The 27,944-nt window shown below is 39.0% G+C and overlaps 1 protein-coding gene across 3 annotated transcripts in view; it reads left to right on the forward strand.

Moving 5' to 3' along the window:
• Positions 1 to 26,534, forward strand: part of METTL25 (methyltransferase like 25) — a 255,197-nt gene extending 228,663 nt beyond the window's left edge. The window contains exons 13-14 of one of the 3 annotated variants that reach the window (XR_009599880.1): positions 13,390 to 14,469; positions 21,059 to 26,534. The gene's annotated coding sequence lies outside the window, so the exon portion shown is untranslated. Of the gene's footprint in view, positions 1 to 13,389; positions 17,489 to 20,905 lie in introns of those variants that run through there. The other 2 variants (XR_009599881.1, XM_060412501.1) reach the window with 2 other exon arrangements.
• The last annotated feature ends 1,410 nt before the right edge of the window (positions 26,535 to 27,944 follow it).

Raw genomic sequence — 27,944 nt, forward strand, 5'->3', positions numbered from 1 at the left:
CACACTCCTTTCCCAATTTGGAACCAGTCCTTTGTTCCATGTCCGGTTCTAACTGTTGCTTTTTGACTTGTATACAGCTTTCTGAGGAGGCAGGTGAGGTGCTCTGGTATTCCCATCTTTTTAAGAATTTTCCACAGTTTGTTGTGAACCACACAGTCAAAAGCTTTAGAGTAGTCAGTGAAGCAGAAGTTGATATTTTTCTGGAATTCTCTCTCTTTTTCTATGATCAACGAATGCTGACAATTTGATCTCTGGTTCCTCTGACTTTTCTAAATCTAGCTTGAACATCTGAAAGTTCACAGTTCATGTATTGTTGAAAATTTTCAGCATTACTTTGCTAGCGTGTGAAATGAGTGCAATTGTGTGATAGTTTGAACATTCTTTGGTATTGCCTTTCTTTGAGATTGGAATGAAAACTGACTATTTCCAGAATTGTGACCACTGCTGAGTTTTCCAAATTTGCTGGCATATTGAGTGAAGCATTTTTAAGCATCATCTTTTAGGATTTGAAATAGTTCAGCTGGAATTCCATCACCTCCACTAGCTTTGTTTATAGTGATGCTTCCTAAGGCCCTCCTGACTTCACATTCCACGATGTCTGGCTCTAGGTGAGTGATCACACCATCATGGTTATCTGAGTCATGAGGATCTTTTTTGTATAGTTTTTCTGTGTATTCTTGCCATCTCTTCTTAATATATTCTGGGAATAACTGGAGAGCAGTAAATGTCTCTGGGAGTCCAATCAAGAACAACATTTTTATTTGAATTAGGAGTCTGGAAGGTACCATTGGTGTATGTTAGCCATCTTCCTGTCTCCCAGCCTTCATTATCTTCCTTTCTTTCCATTATCCTTCTTCATCAGCTCCTAGAAACTTGAATATCAAGTGCAAAACTGTATGGTTGATCAGTGTCTTATTTCTTGACCATTGTCTGTATTTGAGTTGAAAGGTCCCTCATTGTCCAGAGAACTTTGCAACTCTTCAACCAAGTGATTCCCTTGCTAAAGGAGAAGATGTGAAGAAACAAAGAAATTTACTTTACTTTTTCTGAATAGACTGCGATCATCTTGTAGAAATCTAAGGAAGGAAAACAAATTTTAAAAATTTATATATATTTGAGTGACAGTTTCATTCTGAGCAGAGGCATGCATCTGACATTCTAAATCACAGTAAGATATGATAATGACTGATTAATTAAGCATCATCAGTCAAAATAAAAGCAATAGGAACTAAGAAAAACTTTAAGGTTATGCATATCTTCAGCTAATAAACTTCTTTGTAGTGTGTTATCTATTTAAATATGTACTGAGTCTTTTCTTTGAATTCACAAGAGTCAGCATTTAGAAATAATGATTATACAATGCCGTGGCTCTTGAGTGCATGGAAATGTGATGTGTTGTTGCACCAAAGAACCCTCATACCAGGTGCAAATGACAGACACAACAGGGATGATGACAGAGAGGTTTTGTAAATAGGGAGAGGAGGGTTACTTTATTAAGGGTTTCAGCATCCACAGCTGTTACCCTTCTGTGGATCTGACTGAGTTACTTAGTTAATAGATCTTATAATACTCTTTGATTATGTTACTTTCTCTCCTGCATTTTTCAGTATCAGTTGATACAGCGCTGTAAAGGAAATTGGAAGGTTCTGATGAATCCTAAGAAGATTTCAAATTCAATGATGTTTGCTAGATCCTACGCTTTTCACTGTTGGTTGCTTTAATTTAAATGACTCTGCCCCATGAACATGAAAGTCCTTCAAGTGTTATTTTTTACTGTGGAGTGAATGGAATTTTATTTGAAACCTGCAAAGCATATGCCTCAACTGAATTTGACAGTGATTCAGTCTTTGTTCAGGGAGTTGAGTCAAATCATTTTCACCTCACTGATTGTATTTATGACTGATATTATTTGAGTTTGCTCATGTTTCAATATTTGATAGCACACATGCTGGCATGATCTCCAGGAGGGTTATTGCTGACCGTTGAAATCTGGTTCAACACTAACAATAACAGACCTCTCTGCATGCATGGTTGGGTGTGCTGATTTACCATCTGAGCTGGTAGAGACTCTTCATATCCCTAGGACAGCACTCATATATTCAAAATAGTACAAAGTAAAGAGTCCATTTAAAAGCAGCATTTAGTAAATCAAAACCACAATGAGGTACCATTTCACGCCAGTCAGAATGGCTGCTATCCAAAAGTCTACAAGCAATAAATGCTGGAGAGGGTGCAGAGAAAAGGGAACCCTCTTACACTGTTGGTGGGAATGCAAACTAGTACAGCCACTATGGAGAACAGTGTGGAGATCCCTTAAAAAACTGGAAATAGAACTGCCATACGACCCAGCAATTGTACTGCTGGGCATACACATCGAGGAAACCAGAATTGAAAGAGACACGTGTACCCCAGTGTTCATCGCAGCACTGTTTATAATAGCCAGGACATGGAAACAACCAAGATGTCCATCAGCAGATGAATGGATAAGAAAGCTGTGGTACATAAACACAATGGAGTTTTACTCAGCCATGAAAAAGAATACATTTGAATCAGTTCTAATGAGATGAATGAAACTGGAGCCTATTATGCACAGTGAAGTAAGCTAGAAAGAAAAACACCTATACAGTATACTAATGCATATATATGGAATTTAGAAAGATGGTAACGATAACCCTGTTTGCAAGACTGCAAAAGAGACACAGATATATAGAACAGTCTTTTGGACTCTGTGGGAGAGGGAGAGGGTGGGAAAATGGCATTAAAACATTTGTAATATCATATGTGAAATGAATCACCAGTCCAAGTTTGATGCATGAGATAGGATGCTTATGGCTGGTGCACTGGGATGACCCAGGGGGATGCGATGGGGAGGGCAGTGGGAGGGGGGTTCAGGATGGGGAAAACGTGTACACCCGTGGTGGATTCATGTTGATATATGCCAAAACCAATATAATATTGTAAAGTAATTAGCCTCCAATTAAAATAAATAAATTTATATTTTTAAAAAATAGATAAAAAATAAATAAAAATAAAAGCACTTATCATCAGCCAGTTAACAGAATAAAGTACCTAATATATCAGCATTAACTAAAGTAAATTGCAATAGGACCTGCTGGATATGATGATTCAGTGACATTTCCCCATGCCATGGTGATGAGCTATTTCTTCACTAATTTTATTAAGATTAATAAAATAAGGTGAGCAAAAAAAAAAAAAAAAACTAGCTTCTGAAATAATGTGAGCATATATATTATTCTTTCCTCAGTAAATGTACATGTTTCAATTAATCAAAATGCCCCCAAAATATTATTCTTGAATTTAAGCTATTCTAAGATTAAATTCAGTTATCTGGTCTTTAGGGAAAATTAAAAAGTGAACTCAGAAATTCTGGAATATCAAGAAAAGATTGGTTAAGTGGTGCCCAGGGATGACTGATTTGTTAAAGACATGTGAGGATGTCTATTTTCAGTTATATATTCTTATTTGTTAGAATAATACTAATCAAACTTAAGTGGTTACTAGGCATGGTGTCAAGGTATGCATTTAATATTTTTAAGGATTATAAGGAAAATATGGACTTCAAGATTATTCTAAGCTCAAAAGAGGGTAGTAAACTCTAATAACATTTTAAGCTTGCTTGGGGCTGGTGCATGGGGATGACCCAGAAAGATGTTATGGGGAGGGAGGTGGGAGGGGGGTTCATGTTTGGGAATGCATGTAAGAATTAAAGATTGTAAAATTTAAAAAATAAAAAACTAAAAAAAAACTAAAAAAAAAATAAAAAAAAAAAAATAAAGTCATTGGCTACAAAACCTTCCAAAAAAAAAAAAAAAAAGAAACCATTGACGTGCTACAGACATTTTCTAATACTTTCTTTAGGTTGTCTATAAATTTCTTTGTGACCAGCAGGTTCCAAATCCACTATAAGATGCTCTGCATGCTTCACAGACTCATTCTTTCAAAACCAGGACTCACCATCTTGCTCTCTAAAAGCATCCTTCATTTAAGTTCCCCAGCCTGATAAAAGCTATTCAAGTCAGAAATCTAGACAGTACTCCCAATTCCACCCTTAATTCCTCCAGCACCTACAATCTACCACCAACGCCTGTCAGTTTAACTCTTAGTTATCTTTTTAGTTTATCCACTTCTCTTAATACCATGTCTACTCTGGGTCACCATCAAGCACTCCTGGATTAGTGCCACAACCACTTAACAGATCTTTTTGCTCTCAAATATTTATTTATCCCTTTGATTTTGTGATTACACGCTAACCGAAGGGACTTTTATAAAACACAAATCATCCTTCTGTTTAAATTCCTTTACCAGTTTCCATGTTTCTTAGGACAAGGTCTAAACTCATTGTAAAACAAAAGATGTCCAGTACACCCTGCTATCTTGCCTACAAAGATTACTTTTGACCTCCAGATTCTTATCCATGCAATTCCATCTGCACAGAAATCATCTCCTCCCTTAGGATAACTTCCTCTAGTCCTTCATTGAAAGGTATCATCTGTATCATTTTTCTAGGAATCCATTTGTAACTCTCCCTCCAGACCCAAGTCTAGGTCGTGTGTCCTTCCATTGTGTATCCACAGGACTCTGCTTATTGTTATCAAGACACTGCATAGTAATTACCAGTTTGTCTGTCTGAACAGTATGAAAAGGCAAAATGATAGGATACTGAAAGAGGAACTCCCCAGGTCAGTAGGTGCCCAACACGCTACTGGAGATCAGTGGAGAAATAACTCCAGAAAGAATGAAGAGATGGAGCCAAAGCAAAAACAATACCCAGCTGTGGATGTGACTGGTGATAGAAGCAAGGTCCGATGCTGTAAAGAGCAATACTGCAGAGGAACCTGGAATGTCAGGTCCATGAATCAAGGCAAATTGGAAGTGGTCAAACAAGAGATGGCAAGAGTGAACATTGACATTCTAGGAATCAGTGAACTAAAATGGACTGCAATGGGTGAATTTAACTCAGATGACCATTATATCTACTACTGCGGGCAGGAATCCCTCAGAAGAAATGGAGTAGCCATCATGGTCAACAAAAGAGTCCGAAATGCAGTACTTGGATGCAGTCTCAAAAAGGACAGAATGATCTCTGTCTGTCTCCAAGGCAAACCATTCAATATCACAGTAATCCAAGCCTATGCCCCAACCAGTAACGCTGAAGAAGCTGAAGTTGAACAGTTCTATGAAGGCCTACAAGACCTTTTAGAACTAACACCCAAAAAAGATATCCTTTTCATTATAGGGGACTGGAATGCTAAAGTAGGAAGTCAAGAAACACCTGGAGTAACAGGCAAATTTGGCCTTGGAATGTGGAATGAAGCAGGGCAAAGACTAATAGAGTTTTGCCAAGAAAATGCAATGGTCATAGCAAACACCCTCTTCCAACAACACAAGAGAAGACTACACATGGACATCACCAGATGGTCAACACCGAAATCAGATTGATTATATTCTTTGCAGCCAAAGATGGAGAAACTCTATACAGTCAACAAAAACAAGACCAGGAGCTGACTGTGGCTTAGATCATGAACTCTTTAGTGCCAAATTCAGACTTAAATTGGAGAAAGTAGGGAAAACCACTATACCATTCAGGTATGACCTAAATCCAATCCCTTATGATTATACAGTGAAAGTGAGAAATAAATTCAAGGGCCTAGATCTGATAGATAGATTGCCTGATGAACTATGGAATGAGGTTCATGACACTGTACAGGAGACAGGGATCAAGACCATCCCCATGGAAAAGATGCAAAAATGCAAAATGGCTGTCTGGGGGGGCCTTACAAATAGCTGTGAAAAGAAGAGAGGTGAAAAGCAAAGGAGAAAAGGAAAGATATAAACATCTGAATGCAGAGTTCCAAAGAATACCAAGAAGAGATAAGAAAGCCTTTTTCAGCGATCAATGCAAAGAAATAGAGGAAAACAACAGAATGGGAAAGACTAGAGATCTCTTCAAGAAAATTAGAGATACCAAGGGAACATTTCATGCAAAGATGGGCTCGATAAAGGACAGAAATGGTATGGACCTAACAGAAGCAGAAGATATTAAGAAGAGGTGGCAAGAATACACAGAAGAACTGTACAGAATAGATCTTCATGACCCAGATATTCACGATGGTGTGATCACTCATCTAGAGCCAGACATCCTGGAATGTGAAGTCGAGTGGGCCTTAGAAAGCATCACTACAAACAAAGGTAGTGGAGGTGATGGAATTCCAGTGGAGCTATTACAAATCCTAAAAGATGATGCTGTGAAAGTGCTGCACTCAATATGCCAACAAATTTGGAAAACTCAGCAGTGGCCACAGGACTGGAAAAGGTCAGTTGAAAAGGCAATGTCAAAGAATGCTCAAACTACCACACAATTGCACTCATCTCACATGCTAGTAAAGTAATGCTCAAAATTCTCCAAGCCAGGCTTCAGCAATGCATGAATCGTGGACTTCCTGATGTTCAAGCTGGTTTTAGAAAAGGCAGAGGAACCAAAGATCAAATTGCCAACATCTACTGGATCATGGAAAAAGCAAGAGAGTTCCAGAAAAACATCTACTTCTGTTTTATTGACTATGCCAAAGCTTTTGCCTGTGTGGATCACAAGAAACTGTGGAAAATTCTGAAAGAGATGGGAATACAGACCCCCTGACCTGCCTCTTGAGAAATCTGTATGCAGGTCAGGAAGCAACAGTTAGAACTGGACATGAAACAACAGACTGGTTCCAAATAGGAAAAGGAGTACCTCAAGGCTGTATATTGTCACCCTGCCTATTTAACTTATATGCAGAGTACATCATGAGAAACGGCTGGACTGGAAGAAGCACAAGCTGGAATCAAGATTGATGGGAGAAATATCAATCACCTCAGATACGCAGATGACACCACCCTTATGGCAGAAACTGAAGAGGAACTAAAGATCTTCTTGATGAAATTGAAAGAGGAGAGTGAAAAAGTTGGCTTAAAGCTCAACATTCAGAAAACGAAGATCATGGCATCTGGTCCCATCACTTCATGGGAAGTAGATTGGGCAACAGTGGAAACAGTGTCCGACTTTATTTTTTGGGCTCCAAAATCACTGCAGATGGTGACTGCAGCCATGAAATTAAAAGACGCTTACTCCATGGAAGAAAAGTTATGACCAGCCTAGATAGCATATTCAAAAGCAGAGACATTACGTTGCCGACTAAGGTCCATCTAGTCAAGGCTATGGTTTTTCCAGTGGTCATGTATGGATGTGAGAGTTGGACTGTGAAGAAGGCTGAGCGCTGAAGAGTTGATGCCTTTGAACTGTGGTGTTGGAGAAGACTCTAGAGAGTCCCTTGGACTGCAAGGAGATCCAACCAGTCCATTCTGAAGGAGATCAGCCCTGGGATTTCCTTGGAAGGAACGATGCTGAAGCTGAAACTCCAGTACTTTGGCCACCTCATGCAAAGAGTTGACTCATTGGAAAAGACCCTGATGCTGGGAGGGGTTGGGAGCAGGAGGAGAAGGGGACGACCGAGGATGGGATGGCTGGATGGCATCACTGACTCGATGGACATGAGTCTGAGTGAACGCCGAGAGTTGGTGATGGACAGGGAGGCCTGGCGTGCTGCGATTCATGGGGTCGCAGAGTCGGACACGACTGAGCAACTGAACTGAACTGAACTCCAAAGAGAGATTGTTTCCTTCTCTATTAGCTCCAGGGCAAAGACATATCTTACACAAAATAGGTGCTTAATCAACAATTGTGGAATGAATTAATAGTGTGAAAATTGAGTTGAAGCAACTTGTGGTATATAATTATCTCAATAATCTTTTAAAGTCACTGTAAATGCATGTCAGAGCAGAGTAATACAGACTGTTTGTACAAGGGAATTGGGAATAAATGGTGTCCGCCTCTAGGGGTTTACATTCTGAAGTAAAATTCAGTTATTAGACATTCCAAAATTTTGTACTTGATAACAAAGGCATCTATGAATATGGAGTTAAGTGTATCTAACCAACAGTTCCATGAAACTTAGCAGGGGGCCAAGAAAAGCAATAAACAATCATTAGAGCACAATATTATCAGAACAACCTGAGTTCATGTCTGGGGCTCTGTTCCTTGCCAAGCATGTGATATTTAGCAAATTATTTAATCTCTCTCTTTTTTTTGAACAAAGATAATGTGGTCCCTATCGTGGATTGTGTGCTGTGCTGTGCTAAATCGCTTCAGTTGTGTCTGATTCTCTGACCTTATGGACCTTAGCCCTGGGTAGTATTAAATCTGTATTCTGCTTGTAGTATCTTCTATGCTAGGAATTTATGGTATTTATGTCATAGCACTCTACTTTCTACCTCTAGCACTTAGCACATAATAGACATTCATTAAATTTTGAATAATATTAAGACAAAAAAGTATTGACTTACACGGAATCCTAAAATTGGTATAAAATGACAAAATGGGGAAGAAGTCACTTAGTCAGATACACACAGAAAAATTTCCAAAGAAAGTTATAAAAATTCTTGCCATGAATCTGAATGATGGTATTTGGAATTGTTATTTAAATTTTTTTCCATGAATTTTTGAGCAATATTTTGATTCCAAAAATTTGCAAATTATTGGAACTTTCCAATCCATGGACTTCCCTAATAATGCAGAGTTGAAGAACAAGCATATACCTGAAAGGCTAGCTATACGATACAGAAATCTTTATATAAGAAACATACTCCTTTCTTAAAATGCATTCATTGGACATTTTCTTGTCCTTCCAGTTGGTTCCAAGCACTGCAGTGGCATTAAGAACACGGAAGTGAATGTTAAGCACTCTTGTTTGCAGGAGCTAAGAGTTATGTGGTAGAGATGGACAGATGTACTGAGAAACTCTGCAGTGCAACAAGTCCAGTGAAGCAGTTACACACAGAAGCAGCTGTGATGGCCATGCGGACGTTGGGCAAGACTTCCCTGAGGACGTGAGTCTAAAGTGGAGTCCCATCGTGGCCCGACTTTGTGGAGGGGCATGAGGGAGAGACACTCCAGGCACAGGGCGAGGTGAAAATAGCGTGGCGTGTGCGCGTGTGCTCCGAACTGTACAGTGTTGACGGAGTGGCAAGAGATGAGACTGCAGAGAAGACAGGGTCAAACCCAGGGCCCCTTCAAACGCCACGCTGGAAACCTTAGACTTTATTCTGAAGGCAGTAGGGAATAGTGATATATTTTATGCAAAGGAGGTATGCCAAGGACATCTGTGCATTTTAGATAGAGCATGTATTATCTAAAGCAAATGTAGAAGAGATTAGAAGCTCCCTCCTCTCTGCTCCAGCCAGAATTTATACATAACTCTTATTCATCTTAGCAAAAGGTTTTGTAAATCTGTTTGCTTATATATTTTCCCTAGACCTGTTGTTCTCAATGCTTAACATAGATCAGAATTCCCTGGAGGGAATTGTTGTTAAGACAAATTGTTAGGTAAAGTTGGGAGCCTGACTTTGCATTTTGAATGAGTTCTGGGCTGATCTAATGATTTTTACCTTTGTACCATACATTTGTACCATTGTACCATTCACACATATTATGAATACCCCTGTTTTAGACTATGATTTTGGCTTACTTATTATTTATCTTTATTTCCCAAACAAACATCTATTCCAGAGTCTGTTCTTTAAAAAATACTTACTATTTTTAAAGAAAGGAATGAAAGGATGAAAAAAATCCCAGGAATGTGAGAAATAAGTACATTAAGCAGAATAATTTTATTTCTCCTCTTCACCAGAATTGACCATAAATGATAAAGGTGCTTATGTTAGTATAAATTATGGGGGAATAAACAAAGAGCCACACTAATAATGGTAAAGATGAGAGCTGAATTAAGAATCTGAAGATTTTAATTTAGTTTTCATTTTTTCATGAATAGAGTAGCCTTGAGCAAAACCTTTAACTTCCCACAGTACTATATCCATGCCTTAGTTGGATGATTAAGTGGCCATTCGCAATACTTCATTGAATAGGCCCTTTGAAAAAAAAACTCAAAGAATTTGTTCATATAAAGCCTACTGAATTTAACTCTCAAATAATGAATTCTACAAATAGAGTAAAAGTTCCAAATGTACCACAGCAAGTGTTCTCTTACATCATGTCCATAAATTCTTTTCTACCTGATAAATTATCTTACAAAGAAACTCTATATTCTTTGTAGCACTGCGCTCTGCCTCAGTTATAGACTATACTTCACCTGGGTGGATTCTATTTTGATTCAGAGGGTGAAGGACCCATGCTTAGAGTTTCTTTTTCCAGGATGGGTCATTATTTATGTCAACTAATCTTTCCTTTCTGACTTCATACACAGTGACTAAATTTTCAAGGTGGCAGGGATGCTTCACAGCTGCTATATATAGTTGGGATTTTTCACTTGGTTAAGAATGAAATCTGCTTATCTCATAGTCTATTCCAACTAACTGGAATCAATAAGCAGAGATGCCTACCCAGATAGTAGAAATTCCAACTTAGTCTGTTTCCAAAAGACATTTCCTCTTCTCTTAAAATTATTAAAGAACAGGGTGATTTATAAAATCTAGAAAAAGAGGGAAGAGTTTGGGTATTCATTCCATAATAGTCACCACTTGAGATTCTTTTCAGACCACTGAAGAATGGTCCAAAACTATCTCCTCCTGTAACGGCATCCATTCCCAGGTGCCAAGCTCAACCACTGATCCTAACATCTATGGAGCTGTCCATAGCTTCCCCATACCTTGAGGTCCTTGCGCTTCCAGTATTTCCACAACAGAACTGACCTACCATCTCTGCCACATCCTGCAAGTCTCAGGAAATACATTCTACCCTCTAGGCTTATATTACTCCCTCTTTTCCAACTTGAATCACCAACCTCCATCTGGCCCTTTCTCCAGTTACTCCAGGTTAATTCTTTGATAGGCCTAACTCTATAACAAAGGGTACCTCGTCACTTAGTTCACGGTTCTCTTCCCTTAAGGTATGAAGCCTAAAATTTCAAGATTTTCAATTTCTCATTTACAGTGAACCAACTTCAATGGTCTCCTAATAGCTCTCCTTGCTGCCTCTCTTTTTAATCTACTGTTCCTTTTGTATGTGTTTTAGGTAATCCGGAAATGTAGAACTGATCATTTTAGACTAGGAGTCAGTGAAACAATGACCAGGTATACAGGCCAAACCTAGCCCACCTCTTTAGTTTTTTTTTTTTCTTTTAAACCATCCTAAGCTCAGACTTTGTTTTAACATGTTTCAATGATTGAAAAACATTTAGTTAATAATATTTCCTTCCTTTAATGTAAAAATTATATTGAATACAAATTTCAGTGTCCATAAGTCCAGTTTTCTTGGCATATAGTCATTTATTTATGTATTGCCTGTGGCTGTTTCCACACAACAATGGCTATGATGAGTAGTAGACAACATATGGCGTAAAAAAAAACACCTAGTATAGTCACTAACTGGCCCTCTACACAAAAAGCTTGCCAACTCTTGTCTTGAAGCACTGTTTGAAAACCTTCAGTGAGCCATTTCACTCAGTGATTGAAGCGCAGAGCCAGGATCCTCCCCCATGAAGGACCAGAAGGTTGCTTATTGCTCAGTCCTCCCCAGTTCTTCCCTCTGCCTCTCAAAATCTTAACACTTGGTTTTCCCGTCACAGTCTTCACCGTTCCAAACAACTACCCTGACTTTCATTTTAACTCCCTGCTACACCTTTTCTTTTTCTCCCCATTTTTCTCATTTCACCTATCATCAAAGCTTAGCTCAAATATTATATTTAATCAAGTTAGAAACTTCCTAGTCTTTGACATTAGAAACTTCCTGATTTTACTCCATTGTAATTCTAATAGATGACTCATCACAGTGAAATAATAACTTGGATATGGGTGGCAAACATTCGTTTTGTCACTTAAGGGTCATTCTCTCTGCCTGTGACATTAAGATTCCAGTTTTGGTTTATCTAGTCTCTACTTCCTTGCCTCCTTTGCTAAGGCCACCCCTTGGCTAAGCCAGTAAATGCATTCCATCTGTTTAACCATAGTGACATGCTTGAGTACACCCAAGCCAGGTAAATCAGAGCCAATAAGTTTTAATTCCAGTACTTTTGTCCTCCTATGAGGTTATTTGGGCTTCCCTGTGGCTCAGATGATAAAGAATCTGCCTGCAATGCAGGAGGCCAAGGTTTGATCCCTTGGTCATGGAGATCCCCTAGAGAAGGAAGTGGCGACTCACTCCTGTATTCTTGCCTGGAGAATCCCATGCACAGAAGAGCCTAGTGGGCTTGAGTTCATGGGGTCACAAAGAGTCAGACATGGCTGAGTGGCTAACACTTTCACTTTCATGAGGTTATTTGGTTTCTGTCAACCTCTCACCTGTAGGACAAAGTAAAGGCAAATATAAGCCTGAAATCCCTGGGGGAAGTAAAACATCTGATGACATTGTTTGAGCCCCAAATGAAGCCATGTCCACCAGAGGCCTCTTGAACATCTGGATGATCTCAGTTAAGATTTCAATGTAGTCTCTTTGCTTGGACTAATTTGGGTTAGGTATTCCATCATCTGCAACCGAAGGAGTCCTAACTGACATGCTGTCTGCTTTTCCCCATAAGACTCATCTCTGTATCCCTGGCAGATAGGCTACACTCAATACCCGTTTTTGAAATAAATTAATTTTACTTTCTTATGTTCCTGACCTGCTCAGAAGTCAGGTGGAAATGTCTCATCTCCTGGAGTCACTTGCCCTCACTGCCTTCACTTAGCCTCTTAGTCTACTTCAGTGGTTTTGTCTGGGTTTGGAGAGCTGAACTGCTTCTGAGGACTCCCTTAGCTTGAACTTGAACTGTGATGAGTTCAATCTTACTGACATAGCCACAAGGTTCCTCTTTCAAATATCATTGCTTTGAAAGAGATGCTCTACCTTTCAAATATCACTCTTTCATTTCTGGCCTCAGTGCTATGCTCATACCAAAGCTGTAAGATGCCTAAAGTGAGAATGTGGCCAAAATCTGCTCTCTATGTCTGCATCTCTATTCCTACCTGGCAAATACGTTCATCAGTACCATTTTTCTAGATTCTGTATATATGCAACAATATATGAAACCTGTTTTGCTCTTTCTGACTTACTTCACTCTCTATAACAAATGCACCTCGCTAGAACTGACTTAAATGCACTCCTTTTGTGGCTGAGCAATACTCCATTGTATATATGTACCACAACTTCTTATCCATTCACCTGCTGATGGACATGTAGGTTGCTTTCACGTCCTAGCTATTATAAATAGAGCTGCTATGAACATTGGGGTGCATGTGTCTTTTTCAGTTACGATTTTCTCAGGATATATACCCAGTAAGTGGGATTGCTGGGTCATATGGTAGTTTTGTTCCTAGTTTTTGTTTTGTTTGTTTGTTTTGCAGTGGCACCCCACTCCAGTACTCTTGCCTGGAAAATCCCGTGGATGGAGGAGCCTGGTGGGCTGCAGTCCATGGGGTCACTGAGAGTTGGACACGACTGAACGACTTCACTTTCACTTTTTACTTTCATGCATTGGAGAAGGAAATGGCACCCCACTCCAGTGTTCTTGCCTGGAGAATCCCAGGGATGGTGGGGCCTGGTGGGCTGCCGTCTATGGGGTCGCACAGAGTTGGACACGACTGAAGCGACTTAGCAGCAGCCATATGGGTGAAGGGGAGGGTGGGACAAATTGAGAGAGTGGCATTGACATATGCTACTACCTTGTGTAAAAGGCTACTACCGTGGCATATACACGACCATGTGTAAAACAGACATCCAGGGGAGGCTGCTGCACATTCATAGGGAGCCAAACCCAGTGCCCTGTGACGACCTAGAGGGGTGGCATGGGGTGGGTTCAGGAGGGAGGGGACATATGTCTGTTTGTGGCTGATTCACATTGTCGTATGGCAGAAGCCAACAAAATATTGTAATGCAATTATCCTCCAGTTGAAAATATGTTTTTTTTTTTTAGAAAGAAAAAAAAAATCTTTAAGGTTGTGTGGCCCTTGGCTAGGACTATAGACTGACTGTTAGATAATATTCATGAGACCTTAGATATTTCTGGCACCTCCTTGTAAAGTGAAGGGAACTGTATCTCTCTTAGGCTGTAATAATGAAGGGAAGATTGGTACAGACCTCAGTATAATCAGAACTCAATATATAGTTTTATTATTTTAATTTAAAAAACCAAAACCTTGCTTTTTCTGTTTTAGATGCAGAGCCTATGGCATGCATTTAAATTTTTATAAAGAATTAGATTTTCTTTTACTTTGAGAAGTGGATGTTTTTAATTATTGAGAATGATTTTGAAAAGAAAAATCTGATCCACTTCAGCTTCACTGTATTTACTCTAGGTCATTTTGACCCAGAGGTTGATTAATATGCTTATGCATGTGAATTAATATGCTTATGCATGTAAATTAATATTTCAGGCTCTTATGTGAAATTGTAGGCTTTCAGAGTCAAAAGAAGCTTCCAAAAATGTAAGTAATATCATAAATCTAACCCCAAATTATACATATTTATGCATTGATGCCTTATGAAAATACCTAGAAAATTTCATTGTACAGTACATGTTTAATCACACTTATTCCTCTTTCTCTCCTCTCACCCTCTGATTTCTTCTTTCTACCTTTCTACAAAGGATCAGAGGAAGAAGAAATACTGTTAGCTTCTTTAGAAATGTAAACAGTTTCAAGTAGTATTACTTAAATACTCCATAGACCAGATTCCAGCAAAAACTGAGTCTCAGAAGTACTTCACTGGTAGTAAAGTGACCACTACCCCTGATCTGGAACACCTATGCTACTGCTAAATTTACAGAAGACCAAATCAGCCACTCCACCCCATCCTTTCCGTTCACCACCATGGCAGAGACAGAGTTGTGGATTTTCTTCTTAAAACTCACATCCAGATAGATGTAAATGATTAGCATACAAATAATTCCAAAGCAAATATATGATTTCCATAGATATTTTATTTGAAAAGAGAACTCTTAAGCATTTGCCTTCCAGGGTAATAAATCTTTGAACTTACCGAATCTCTTAGCCAGAATGCATTAAAGGAATTTTTGTTTCATTTTCATATATATTACTCTCGTAGTGTGTAGTACTGGAAATGAAATATGGGTTCCTGCCAAGGGTTGCAGGGAAGGGGATTGTAAGGGGGCACAGACAGGTAAGAAGACAAGGAAGTGTTTCAGGTCAGGGTGGCATGGAGTAGAGAAAGGGCAAGAATACATTGTTTTCCAGAAAGAGATATCTACTCCCTGTACAAGGCTTTCTTCTGAACCAGAAACTGGCAAAAAAAGATAAATAGAAGAGAATATATATAATTTAGGATTTGAGTAATCAGTAGTCACCCTAAAGTTCAGAAATGCCAAAGCTGTTCAAAGTCAAAGTTAAAAGGTATTATATATTCCATGAAAGTAGCTGTGAAGATGATTTAGAAAGTTGGGCAAATTATAGAGTTTATGCCTCCTCATTTATTTGCACTGCTATTTATTCCATTCCAAGGCCAAATTATATTCCTTCTCACATCAGCTCATTGATGTCTAGACTTTCAAATAAGTGCTGGCTTCAAAACCCCAAAGTTTAGCTTTTGATTCTCTAAGAGCTAAACTATCAGAGACTGCCTTGAGTAGCATGCATTCTTAACATTTCCTCTGATGTGTTTGATTTTCCTTTCACTCAGTGACTGAATATCCCCTGAGATGGAAATGAAGTAGATATGATGTCTTTTTTTGCAGGAGTAACTATGAATGTTGTTCTCTTATATTTAGTTGTTTTGATCCCTAATAATTGCATTAAATATGTCCAGGTTATAGAGAATTCATAAAGAATACAGGATATAGGAAGCTTTAATAGGAAAAATAGACTTTTAAAAGTCCAGAATATTTCTGGTTCATCTATTTTTTTGTTTAGATCAGATTACAGAGATAAGATTTAGAATCACACAAATATTAGAACCTAGATAAAACTCTTGAGACTTGACCTTAAATCCTTTCACCTCTTGCAAACATAAACTCAATTTCATAAAGGGTCAGATTGAATTTGTAAACAGAAAATATTTCTGGAAAGCCAAAGGTGAACAGCTTTTGGGAAAGTAAGGTCTCTCTAAGACCCCGCCACACTTCCCTCAGTGTTTGTAATTCTCATATGAGCTTATGTTTCTTTCTTCTTCTTTACCTTCCCACTGTACCTCCTTCCAAGCCAGAGTTTTGTGCCAGCTTGCTAGAGAGGAGGTTTGTGTTAGAGGACAAAAAGCAAATGTTGCTTACAGATAATCTGTTTTCTGAGCTTTGGAAACATATCAGAGGAAGAGTTGGCAAGAGCGTGTTTGGTATAGAATGAGGAGGAGGAAGAGAGAAAAGACAAATAAGAGAGAGGGTGGAAGTAATATCTGGAGCAAACAAGGCCTTAGTGGAGGATGCTTGAAAAGCAGACTTACAGGAGCTGGACCCTGGCCTCAGGTCAGCCAGCATCAGCAAAGCCACCAGCACTGGAGCCACAGAGCTACCTGCCTGGAAAGGACCAAGGGCATCTGGATGGTGGTGCCTCGTTCACTAATGTGTCTTTAGTGCCTGGAACAATGCCTGTCCGTTAGCAAGTTTTCAGTATTTGTTGAATGAATGAAATCAATGGAAAACTTTGAACTGAAGTGCCCTCTTTCATTTCTGAGGCATTATATAAGTTTCTTGAATTTTTGTGGGATTCTGAGAAATGACAACTCCGCCACCTCCTCCCCACAACAATAGTGTTTTATACTGACTTTCTGCTGTTCTGGCAGGATGGAAGATCAGAGTGAGATTTAATTTGATTTCTTTCACAACTACAGTTTAGGAGTGGAATGCATATCCATACAAAAATGTGGCTGTGATTGCTTCCATGTCTTGGCTATTGTAAATAGTGCTGCAATAAATATTGGGGTGCATATATCTTTTCAAATTATGGTTTCCTGAAGATATATGCCCAGGAATGGGATTGCAGGATCATATGTAGCTCTATTTTTAGTTTTTTAAGGAACCTCCATACTGTCATCCATGATGGCTGCACTAGTTTACATTGCTGCCAAGAGTATGACAGAGTTCCCTTTTCTCCACATCTTCTCCAGTATTCATTATTTGTAGACTTTTGGATGGTGGTCATTCTGAAATAATGTCATTTCAGCAACACAGATGGACCTGGAGATTATCATGCAAGTAAAGTAAGCCAGACAGAGGAAAACAAGTATCATATGGTATCACTTATATGTGAAGCTTTAAAAAATGATAAGATGAACTTGTTTATTAATACAAAATGCTAATAGACCCACAGATGTAAAAAACAAAGTTACTGTTACCAAAGGAGAAAATAGGGAGTTGGGGTTTAGGATAGGAGGTTGGGGTTTAACATATACTCTCTACTAAATGTAAAATAGATAACCAACAAGCACCTACTGTACAGCACAAGGAACTATACTCAAAATTTTATAATAACATGTAAGGGATAAAAATCTGAAAAATAATATATGTGTGTGTATATATCCTGTATACCTGAAACTAATACAACATTGTAAATCAACTATCATTCAATTTAAAACAAAGAAAAACTATATCCATGGAATACACTAAAATTCTACCTAATATCCAGGAAGGTAATAGAAGCAAAGGCAGGAAGAGTCTTCAGAGCCCCTTGATTGCCCTGGGAGGGCAGCTCCAGAATTTTCACTTACATGATATTTCTAAGTCTTAGAATTGGTCATCTAGTTTGAGAAAGAGGTGAGATGAATTGTGAATCTATATTTGCATAGAATTTCTCAAACAATTAAGTAAACATCCATGTTGCATGTGAAAAGCATAGAAAAGGGTTTGCTGGAAATGAGAAAACGAGACTAGAGTTCTCCCAAGCTACCCTCAGAGACGTATGCTTTGTCACATGTCATGGAAAGGTGTACACACTTTCTCAAACACACAACCACACTTGCACACTCATGTACATACAATGGAGTATCAGCACCTCTATCTTGAATGTTGTTATTCTGCTTTATTAATATAGCTCTGCTGAATCAAACTAAGATAAAAACAATGTAAATTAAACTTACTTTAAAGATGTTTACTAGGCCCCAGCTATGGTGGGTGGGGCTATAAATAGAATCCATAGTTCAGTTCAGTTCAGTCACTCAGTCATGTCTGACTCTTTGTGACCCAATAGACGGTAGCACGCCAGGCTTCCCTGTCCATCACCAACTCCTAGACCTTGCTCAAACTCATGTCCATCAAGTCAGTGATGCCATCAAACCATCTCATCCTCTGTCATCCCCTTCTCCTCCTGCCTTCAATCTTTCCCAGGATCAGTGTCTTTTCCAATGAGTCAGTTCTTCACATCAGGTGGCCAAAGTATTGAGTTTCAGCTTCAGCATCAATCCTTCCAAAAAATATTTAGGACTGATTTCCTTTAGGATTGACTGGTTGGATCTCCTTGCAGTCCAAAAGACTCTCAAGAGTCTTCCCCAACACCACAGTTCAAAAGCATCGATTCTTCGGTGCTCAGCTTTCTTTAGGTTCCAACTCTCACATCCATACATGACTACTGGAAAAACCATAGCTTTGACTAGACGGACCTTTGTTGGCAAATAGAATCCATAAAATATATACAAATGATCATTTCTCAAGTATTTGAAATATTTTGTTCTATTTATATTTTATAAATCTCTCTGCACTTTCAAAATATTTTTGATAGGTAGCTCAAATCATCATCTTAATTTTGACCACCAATTCTCCACCCAGAATAAATAAATGAGTTTCCATTAATTTAATGTTAAAATTAATACTCAGAATAGTAAATGAAGGACTGGGAGTCACTGAGTCTTGAACCAAATGTGGTTATCTTCAACTTCTACTATATGTCAAAATGTTAAATATTTATTGGAACGCATGCTTCTGAATATTCCATTCATATTAAGAAATCCACACATTAACACACATGAATACTAGTCACCCTCAAAGCCACTCAAATAATTTATGTTGTGCTGTTAGGTAATCTTTCTTAAAATTATAATTTCCAAATAACATAGAGTAACACCAGATACAGAAAACAAAGCTTACTGCATCACAGTCTTACAACCTTAGTAGAACTGTGGCTCTCTCTCCTATTAAGTAGTAGTTATAAGATGATAATTTAATGGTTTACAAGGACACACGCAATAGATAGACAGATACATTATGTATTGTTTGGTTAAAAGGCTAGAGGAAACCCAGTCTAGAATGTGTAACTGTTATTTATAAAGAGCAGTAACAAAAATTCAAGAGGAACAAGTACTAGTCTATGGAGACTTTAAAAGTAGCCAAATTTAGACACTTTCTAGTACATACATTTTGTTTCCATAAAAGGAAATCTGGAAACACATAAAAATAGGAAGAAAAAGAGAATGAAGAAGGATGTCCATAGGCCTACTAACCTAAATATATCCGGTGTTAATAGTTTGATTAATTTCCTTTGCCTTTATATATCTTCTAACATATATTTGTACTTTGTTATATCTTTTAAATTTTTCAATGATATTATAAGAACTTTAACATTATTTATGCTTTTCATCACATTTTAAGGGTTTGATCTCTGGGTTGGGAATATACCCTGGAGTAGGAAATGGCTTCCTGCTCCAGTGTTCTTGCCTGGAGCATCCCATGGACAGAGGAGTCTGGCAGGCCACAGTCCACGGGGTTGCAAAAGAATCAGACATGACTGACTGTGCACATAATGTTCTATTTAGTGAATGTATCATAGATTGCACAACTATTAAGTCTTTAGCACCCCATAAGCCCATGGAGTTAAATATATGTTTCACGTTAAGACGGCATTCTCTCTTTCTCTCTCTTTCTTTCCCCTCCCTTTCTTCCTCTCTCCTTGTCTCCTGTCTCTGTCTCTCTCCCTCTCTATTAATGAAAACATTTTTGTTCTATTTTTGTTGCCTGCATTTTGTTTTTTTCTCATTTGTAAAATGGAAAAGGAATGATGTATTTCCTTAGACGAGAGCTTAACAAACCACAGTACATAATAGGTATTCTCTAAAGACTATAGAATAAATAACTGAATGAATTAACAAATTATAACAGGAAATTCCTACTGGGTTTTAATTGTTTGGATTAGGAGATTAGGGAAAGACGAGCATATCAATATACTTCCTTTATTCCCATCTTGACTCCATTCCATCTTCAACCCTGTTCCACGGCTGGTCAGAACCCATCTCTACCTTTTTCTGTATTCACTTTGGATTTTAGATACATCAAAGAGGAACCGTCCAGAGCAGCATACTTGTACTTAGAAATGATGGAGTGAAATGAATATTGTCCAGTCCCTTAAAAAATGAGCCATATCCTGTCTCTTCTCTTTCCTCTTATTTGGAATCTAAATTCTATTACTTTCCCACTGCAGGGAACATGCGCAGCTTTCCACTCGTTCTATGCTCCCCAAACTAAGAGAGCAAAGGTTTCCCTGATCCTGGCTAAATATCTTTCAGCTAGAGATATTAGACAGGTGATCTGAGTTATTATTCTAAGTTCATAATACATGTTTCATCACAGTCGCCGCTTTCCCTCTTCTTAAGGTTGTTAAATTATGACTCAGTATCTCCAGCTTTGTATTATGAGTCACATTTATCATAAGCTCTTGTATTTAAAATATGCCATCATCTTCACTATTACTTTATCACTTCTAAGAAATTCATGTGTAGGAATTTGGGCAATCCTTTAAGGTGAATTTCCTCATTAGACTGTGGTTATAAAATGCAATCCATTAACAGAGGCCCCTGTCTTCCAATCATTAAACCGTGATGCCCAAGGCTTTTAGCTTTGCTTATTATTATTTTTTGATTCCTTTGTAAATACTGTTTGCCATTTGAACTGCTTTGCTAATTACTGGGAACCATGTTCCATTTCTGCAGGCTGGTGGAATATACTGTATTCACTGAAACAGAAAGAGGGTAAATTTGACCCTCCGGCATTAGGATAAATTGGTGGGAAGGACAAATTGATGGGCTAATTGCAGCACAGAGACTCTATAGACTGACAGATACTATGCCTTTTCCTCTACATAGACCATGCTTCTGGAGTCTTATCAAGGGAACAGCTCTCACAGATTCATCGAGTGCTTTTAATAACATACATTTAGTATTTCTGATGCTGACCTGCTGAATCAGAATCTCTCTCATGAACACAAGGGTTGAAGAATTATTACTAAAGGATTATAAGCTTACATTCAATCCTAAAGGAAATCAATCCTGATTATTCATTGGAAGGACTGAAGCTGAAGCTCCAATACTTTGGCTACCTGGTATGAGGAGCTGACTCATTAGAAAAGACCCTTATGCTGGGAAAGATTGAAGGCAGGAGAAGAAGGGGACGACACAGGATGAGATGATTGGATGGCAACACCGACTCAATGGACAAGAGTTTGAACAAACGCTGGGAGATGGTGAAGGACAGGGAAGAGGACTGACGTGCTGCAGTCCATGGGGTCGCAAAGAGTTGAACGTGACTGAGTGACTGAACAACAAAACAAGCTTACAGGTTCTAACTTTTTCAAATAAAATAAGATAAAGCAAAACAAAACACTGTGTTAAAAGTGTTTCTGCACAACTTTCTGATGAAAACTGTTTGAGGATCACAAACTTATTTTTAGACTCAATTTACCAGTGATTCATTGATGATTTTACCAACCTAGAAGGCAAGTGATTGTACTATTCAACTGGTATAAATATTAATGGAGTTTATGCACATGTGCAGATATTAAAAATATCTTCAAATACCAAGAGAAGGAAAATGCCATACATTTCCTTCTGCTACATATTTTCATGCTGTATGACCTCAGCTGGGATCTCACGGCAGCTCAGAAATATTTTCAGCCATCTGAAGGATTACCTACCACTTCTCCACAGCTGTTTCTGCAGACAGTTCTTCCATTTCTCAGAGCATCTGTTTCTGAGAAAATGGAGGCTGTGCCACATGAATCCTCCCACCCCTCTCCACCTGAACATTCCTCTATATGATTGTATTGCCTCTGTACCTTGCATACATGCAAAAGAAGTACCTTCATTCTTTCCCAAGGATAATCCTGCCAGAATCCTAAAACTTCAAGTCTTTTTCAGATAATAACATATATTAGTAGTTTACAGGAAGAATGATTCCTGCTGTCCATGGTCAGATGGAGGTTGGAGAGAGATGATAGAGAATAATTGTAGGGTAAGATGATTAAGATCTCAAAGAAGAGGCGCTGAGGGACAGTTGTTGTTGACAGGGTACCTAGAAACCAGGATAGATCAAAGGATCAAGAATGCTAGGATTTGAGAGACCAGGAGAGGCACCAAATTTGAAGTCATGAAAAGAACACAGAGCTGTAAATATCTGAATTTATAGCCAAGTGGAAAGATATTAAAACTCAAGGATGGAAATAGGTTTAGTCTGAGCAGCCAAGGGATCAAAGGACATAAGTGTAAATTGTGCTGAAAGCTTTTTTTTTCTTGTCATTGGTGACCCAGAGGTTTTTGCTTCACCCTTTCAGATTTTTAAAAGTTCCTATCCTTATGTGGCTGAACAGTTTAAGTCTTACAAAATCTTTCTATCTAAACCCTTGATCTCATCCTCTCCTGTCATTTTGAGGATGCTACGCCATGTCTGTTCATAGAATGTGAAAAGGATGTTTAGACTACAGAAGGATCTCTTCTTTTCCTCTTGTTGATGCCACATCCCTTTCGCATAGCCTTTGTCAATGTGGTGTGAATAAAATGACTTGAGCCCCTGACTTCCTGAATGGGTAGATAACTCGAGTCTGACCAAAGTACCACATCCCTGTGGTCCAGTGATTGGTTCAAGGATGGTGCATGACTCAAGTTGTGCCCATCAGAGATGATGTGCTTCTGCCTCAGGACACTTCTAAAGCCAATAAAGAGAAAGTGGATCTGAGATATGGAGAGAAATAAAATCCACATAACATTTGAGCCCAAGACCTAGTTCTGTCTGAAACCAAGCCCTGTTCTTGTCTGTTACATTAGCTAATAACATCCCTCCTTTGTTTAATTAGTTTTTTAAAAAAACTCAAAATAGGAAGTGATCGAATCAAAATTTAAATGAGGTATAATCATAATAAACAGTAATGTGTTTTCTGGGGATGAATAGTGTCACAGGCTCTCTGGATAATATTGTGTTTATGTGATTATTCAGAATTATTTAATGTTCAGCCCTCTGTCTTGCAGCCTGATCTCTTTTAGATTAGAAGGTTTCTTCCTTCCCCTGGGTGATATGTGAAATTTGCATATTGTTTGTTTTAGAGTTGTGCTGTACATGAGAGACAACCCGAACTACAAGCTATTTGGTGAATGTTTTATTAATACTCAGTGTCTCTTTATGGAATTATTCTTCCTTCATTTTTTGCCCAGTTGTTTTGGGTGGTATTGACTGCATCCCAAGCTCCAGGGCTGTGTGGGGCACATGACTCAGATCAATTAGAGGTTTTCCTAAGACTTTGTGGAAGAAAGAATTACCCCATTCTGTCTACAGCCATACCACCCTGAATGCACCTGATTTCAGAAGTTAAGCAGGGTGGGACCTGGTTAGTATTTGGATGAGAGAATTACCCCCTGTTCTCTGGGATTCTAGTTGCAAGTATGCATGCTATGTCGCTTCAGTCGTGTTCGACTCTTTGCGACCCTATGCGCTGTAGCCCACCAGCTTCCTCTGTCCATGGGATTCTCCAGGCAAAAATACTGGAGTGAGTTGCCATGCCCTTCTCCAGGAATAAGTATCAGTTCAGTTCAGTTCAGTTCAGTTGCTCAGTTGTGTCTGACTCTTTGTGACCCCATGAATCGCAGCACGCCAGGCCTCCCTGTCCATCACCAACTCCCGGAGTTCACTCAGACTCACGTCCATCGAGTCAGTGATGCCATCCAGCCATCTCATCCTCTGTCATCCTCTTCTCCTCCTGCCCCCAATCCCTCCCAGCTTCAGAGTCTTTTCCAATGAGTCAACTCTTTGCATGAGGTGGCCAAAGTACTGGAGTTTCAGCTTCAGCATCATTCCTTCCAAAGAAATCCCAGGGCTGATCTCCTCCAGAATGGACTGGTTGGATCTCCTTGCAGTCCAAGGGACTCTCAAGAGTCTTCTCCAACTTCACAGTTCAAAAGCATTAGTTCTTCGGCACTCAGCTTTCTTCACAGTCCAACTCTCACATCCATACATGACCACTGGAAAAACCATAGCCTTGACTAGACAGACCTTTGTTGGCAAAGTAATGTCTCTGCTTTTGAATATGCTATCTAGGTTGGTCATAACTTTTCTTCCAAGGAGTAAGCGTCTTCTAATTTCATGGCTGCAGTCACAATCTGCAGTGATTTTGGAGCCCCCCAAAATAAAGTCGGACACTGTTTCCACTGTTTCCCCATCTATTTCCCATGGAGTGATGGGACCGGATGCCATGATCTTCATTTTCTGAATGTTGAGCTTTAAAACAACTTTTTCACTCTCCTCTTTCACTTTCATCAAGAGGCTTTTTAGTTCCTCTTCACTTTCTGCCATAAGGGTGGTGTCATCTGCATATCTAAGGTTATTGATATTTCTCCCAGCAATCTTGATTCCAGCTTGTGCTTCTTCCAGCCCAGCGTTTCTCATGATGTACTCTGCATAGAAGTTAAATAGGCAGGGTGACAATATACAGCCTTGACGTACTCCTTTTCCTATTTGGAACCAGTCTGTTGTTCCATGTCCAGTTCTAACTGTTGCTTCCTGACCTGCAAATAGGTTTCTCAAGAGGCAGGTCAGGTGGTCTGGTATGCCCATCTCTTTCAGAATTTTCCACAGTTTCTTGTGATCCACACAGTCAAAGGCTTTGGCATAGTCAATAAAGCAGAAATAGATGTTTTTTCTGGAAATCTCTTGCTTTTCCATGATCCAGCGGATGTTGGCAGTTTGATCGCAGGCAGCTGCAACAACGCACAGAGCGCAGCCAAGAGGAGTAAGTATATGTAAGTCTAAAGCTGCCAGTGCTAGACCTGCTAGGATGTGAGGGTTTTTTCCTTTTCTAACATTGTTGCTTTCACATAAGTAGCTATAGAATTCTTATTGAGAGACCAAAGAAGAGATTCAAATTTATTCTCAATTTTTTAAAATTACCTAACAAGGATACCCTGAATTAAATATAAAATATCATTTGTGAGAATTCCAAGTCTCTGTAGAGTTTAGATGTTGTTAAATTTCTTAGAGCAGACTTACAGCTCATCTTTTTCATAAGATCACATCTAAGATGGTTTCGTTCTTTGGAAATCACCTATTCAAGAGGTAGTTTTTGTAACGAAAGCTATCATAATAAACTCTGAAATATCATACCCCTGGTGGGATACATTTTCTGAAACTAAGAACCCACTTTATCTTTTATAAAATAGCAATTATATTAGGAATTAAGAGATAAGTCTTGTCCTTGTTCTACTACCAGCTAAATCCGGAGGAGAGACTTTACATCTGAGAGCCCTGGCTCATAGAGGTAAAACAAGATGAGCTCTCTGGTCTTTTCCAACTTTGAGTCTGTAATTTTACATAACATTAGCAATTCTTGCAAATAGGAATTTGCTTCGCAGATAATTTTTTTTTTTTTAAAGTATCCCTATGCCGTAGATACAGAGATTCAGTTCTAAAACTACAAGATAAACAAGTTATTTAAAGCAATTAACTAGAGGGAAGATGCGAGAGCAAATCTGAATGTACTTTGTTGGATGTTGCACATAACCTGGGCTTCGCAGGTGACGGTAGTGCTGAAGGAACTGCCTGCCAGTGCAGCAGTCGTTAGAGACACTGGTTCGATCCCTGGGTTGGGAAGATCCCCTGGAGGAGGGCATGGCAATCCACTCCACTGTTCTTGCCTTGAGAATCTCATAGACAGAGAAGCCTGGCAGGCAACAGTTCATGGGGCTGCAAAGAGCCAGGCATGGCTGTAGAAACTTTGCACACAGGCGTACATAAGCTACTTTCAAGAGATGATTTAATTCTTGGGCTTGATGACACCATTAGAAGAGTTGGCTCCTTGGCCATGTTTTTATGGGAAGACTGGAATAGTCTCCTGCTGTGGTGGGCATGGAGACATTCTGCCCAGATTTGGCTCCAAGGAAGGACTCACTGCCCAGCTGACAGGGAGGGATGTAGTCAGCAGACAGCCTGAGGCCCCCAGCTCCGTCGAGGACAGCCACAGCGGCATGGAGACCCGTGCCTGGGTCACACTCCTGCTGGGGCCAGAGCGCCTTCCCTCATGGAGTGGGCTTCGGAGGGCGTCAAGCAGGACCCTCCTCAGGCACCACTCACCCTAGGATTCCCTGCTGGGTTGGCCAAGGCTTTCCCCAGGCGTCCTCCACAATCGAACTTCTCCTCTGCTCGATGCCTCTTCTTCCCCTTTCCCTTCATATGTGCTGATCCCTGAGAAATATGTTGCTCCTCAAATGCCATCTTAGCATTTGGTTCCAGGGAACCCAGTTTTATATACTTGTAATTAATTTAGAAATAATAAAGTGATGTATTGAACTTTCCTTGTCACAAGAGTTGGTGGGATTCATTCCCATTTCAATAATGGTTATTTCTAGGCTATTGGGGTTAAAAAATGTACTTGTACTGCTATAATTTTTCAAAAATGATAAACAATTTTTACCAAAAATGAAGTTATTATAAGACAAGAATAATAAATATGTTATTGATAAAATAATGGGATTAGAAAGGTAAGGGATGAATACATAAAGAGAGAATCTGCAGTATATATAAATTAAATTGAATAGTATTTATCTCTGACTGTTACTACAACTAGACACTTTTTAAGGTTACTGTAAGCTGTTCCCCATATTTGTATCTCATGTTAAGTTTCCTTATAAAAATTAATACTAAAGGTAGGCTTTGAAAAAATTATATACACTGAAACAGTTTAGCAAGATATAAAGTAATCATACACACAGTGTTGCTATGGATTTAAAAATTTTAAAGCTTAACAAAGTACACATTCTTTCTTCTATTTACTAGTCAAATTTTGCCCATGCTCATGTTGGTAACTAGACATATTCTACCCAGTGTGCTTGGGCGTGTCTAATATTTTGAACAATCATTTTTAGATTCTACTCATATAAAACAACCCTGAATATTCATTGGAAGGACTGATGCTAAAGCTGAAGCTCCAATACTTTGGCCACCTGATGCAAAGAATTGACTCATTGGAAAAGACCCTGATGCTGGGAAAGACTGAGGGCAGGAAGAGAAGCAGGCGTCAGAGGATGAGATGGTTGGATGGCATCACTGACTCAATGGACATGAGTTTGAGCAAACTCCAGGAGAAAGTGAAGGACAGGGAAGCCTGGCATGCTGCGCAGTCCACATGGTCATAAAAAGATGGACATGACTTAGTGACTGAACACCACCACTTATCTCAAATATTATGGAAAGAAGTTGAACAGAAATAGGTATAGGTATCATATAACTTAAAAGTCTTCCTCAAGCAAACCTCAGATATTTAAACTTTTCATTAGAATCATATGTGGTAACTGATGGCCAGTTGGTTCTCATGGCTGTGATCATGGTCCTATAATATTCTGGATTTCCAGAACCTTAGTTAGCTGCTATAGTCTCGATCCTACAAGGTCCAATTCTGAGCATGCCATCTGAGTGTTTTCTTCCCTACTAAACCAAACATGGCAAATGAAATCCTTTGGTCTTAGGTAAGAGTAAGAAATAAAAGTATCTCCTCAGCTCTAGCCTGCTGCCTAGAGTGTTACAGTTCCCATTTATGGAATCTCTTATTAACAGAAAACAAACAAACACACACCGAAACTGTTTCCCAAGGATTACAATGTAGAATTCAGTCAATAGTTTGGTAACCTATACCCTAACCCTAGGGACTTCCCACTTGGTTCAGTGGTAAAGAGTCTGCCTGCCAAGCAGGAGATGCAGATTTGATCAAGACGATGC

This window comes from Ovis aries, chromosome 3 (genome assembly GCF_016772045.2).
Source record: "Ovis aries strain OAR_USU_Benz2616 breed Rambouillet chromosome 3, ARS-UI_Ramb_v3.0, whole genome shotgun sequence".
NCBI lineage: Eukaryota > Metazoa > Chordata > Mammalia > Artiodactyla > Bovidae > Ovis > Ovis aries.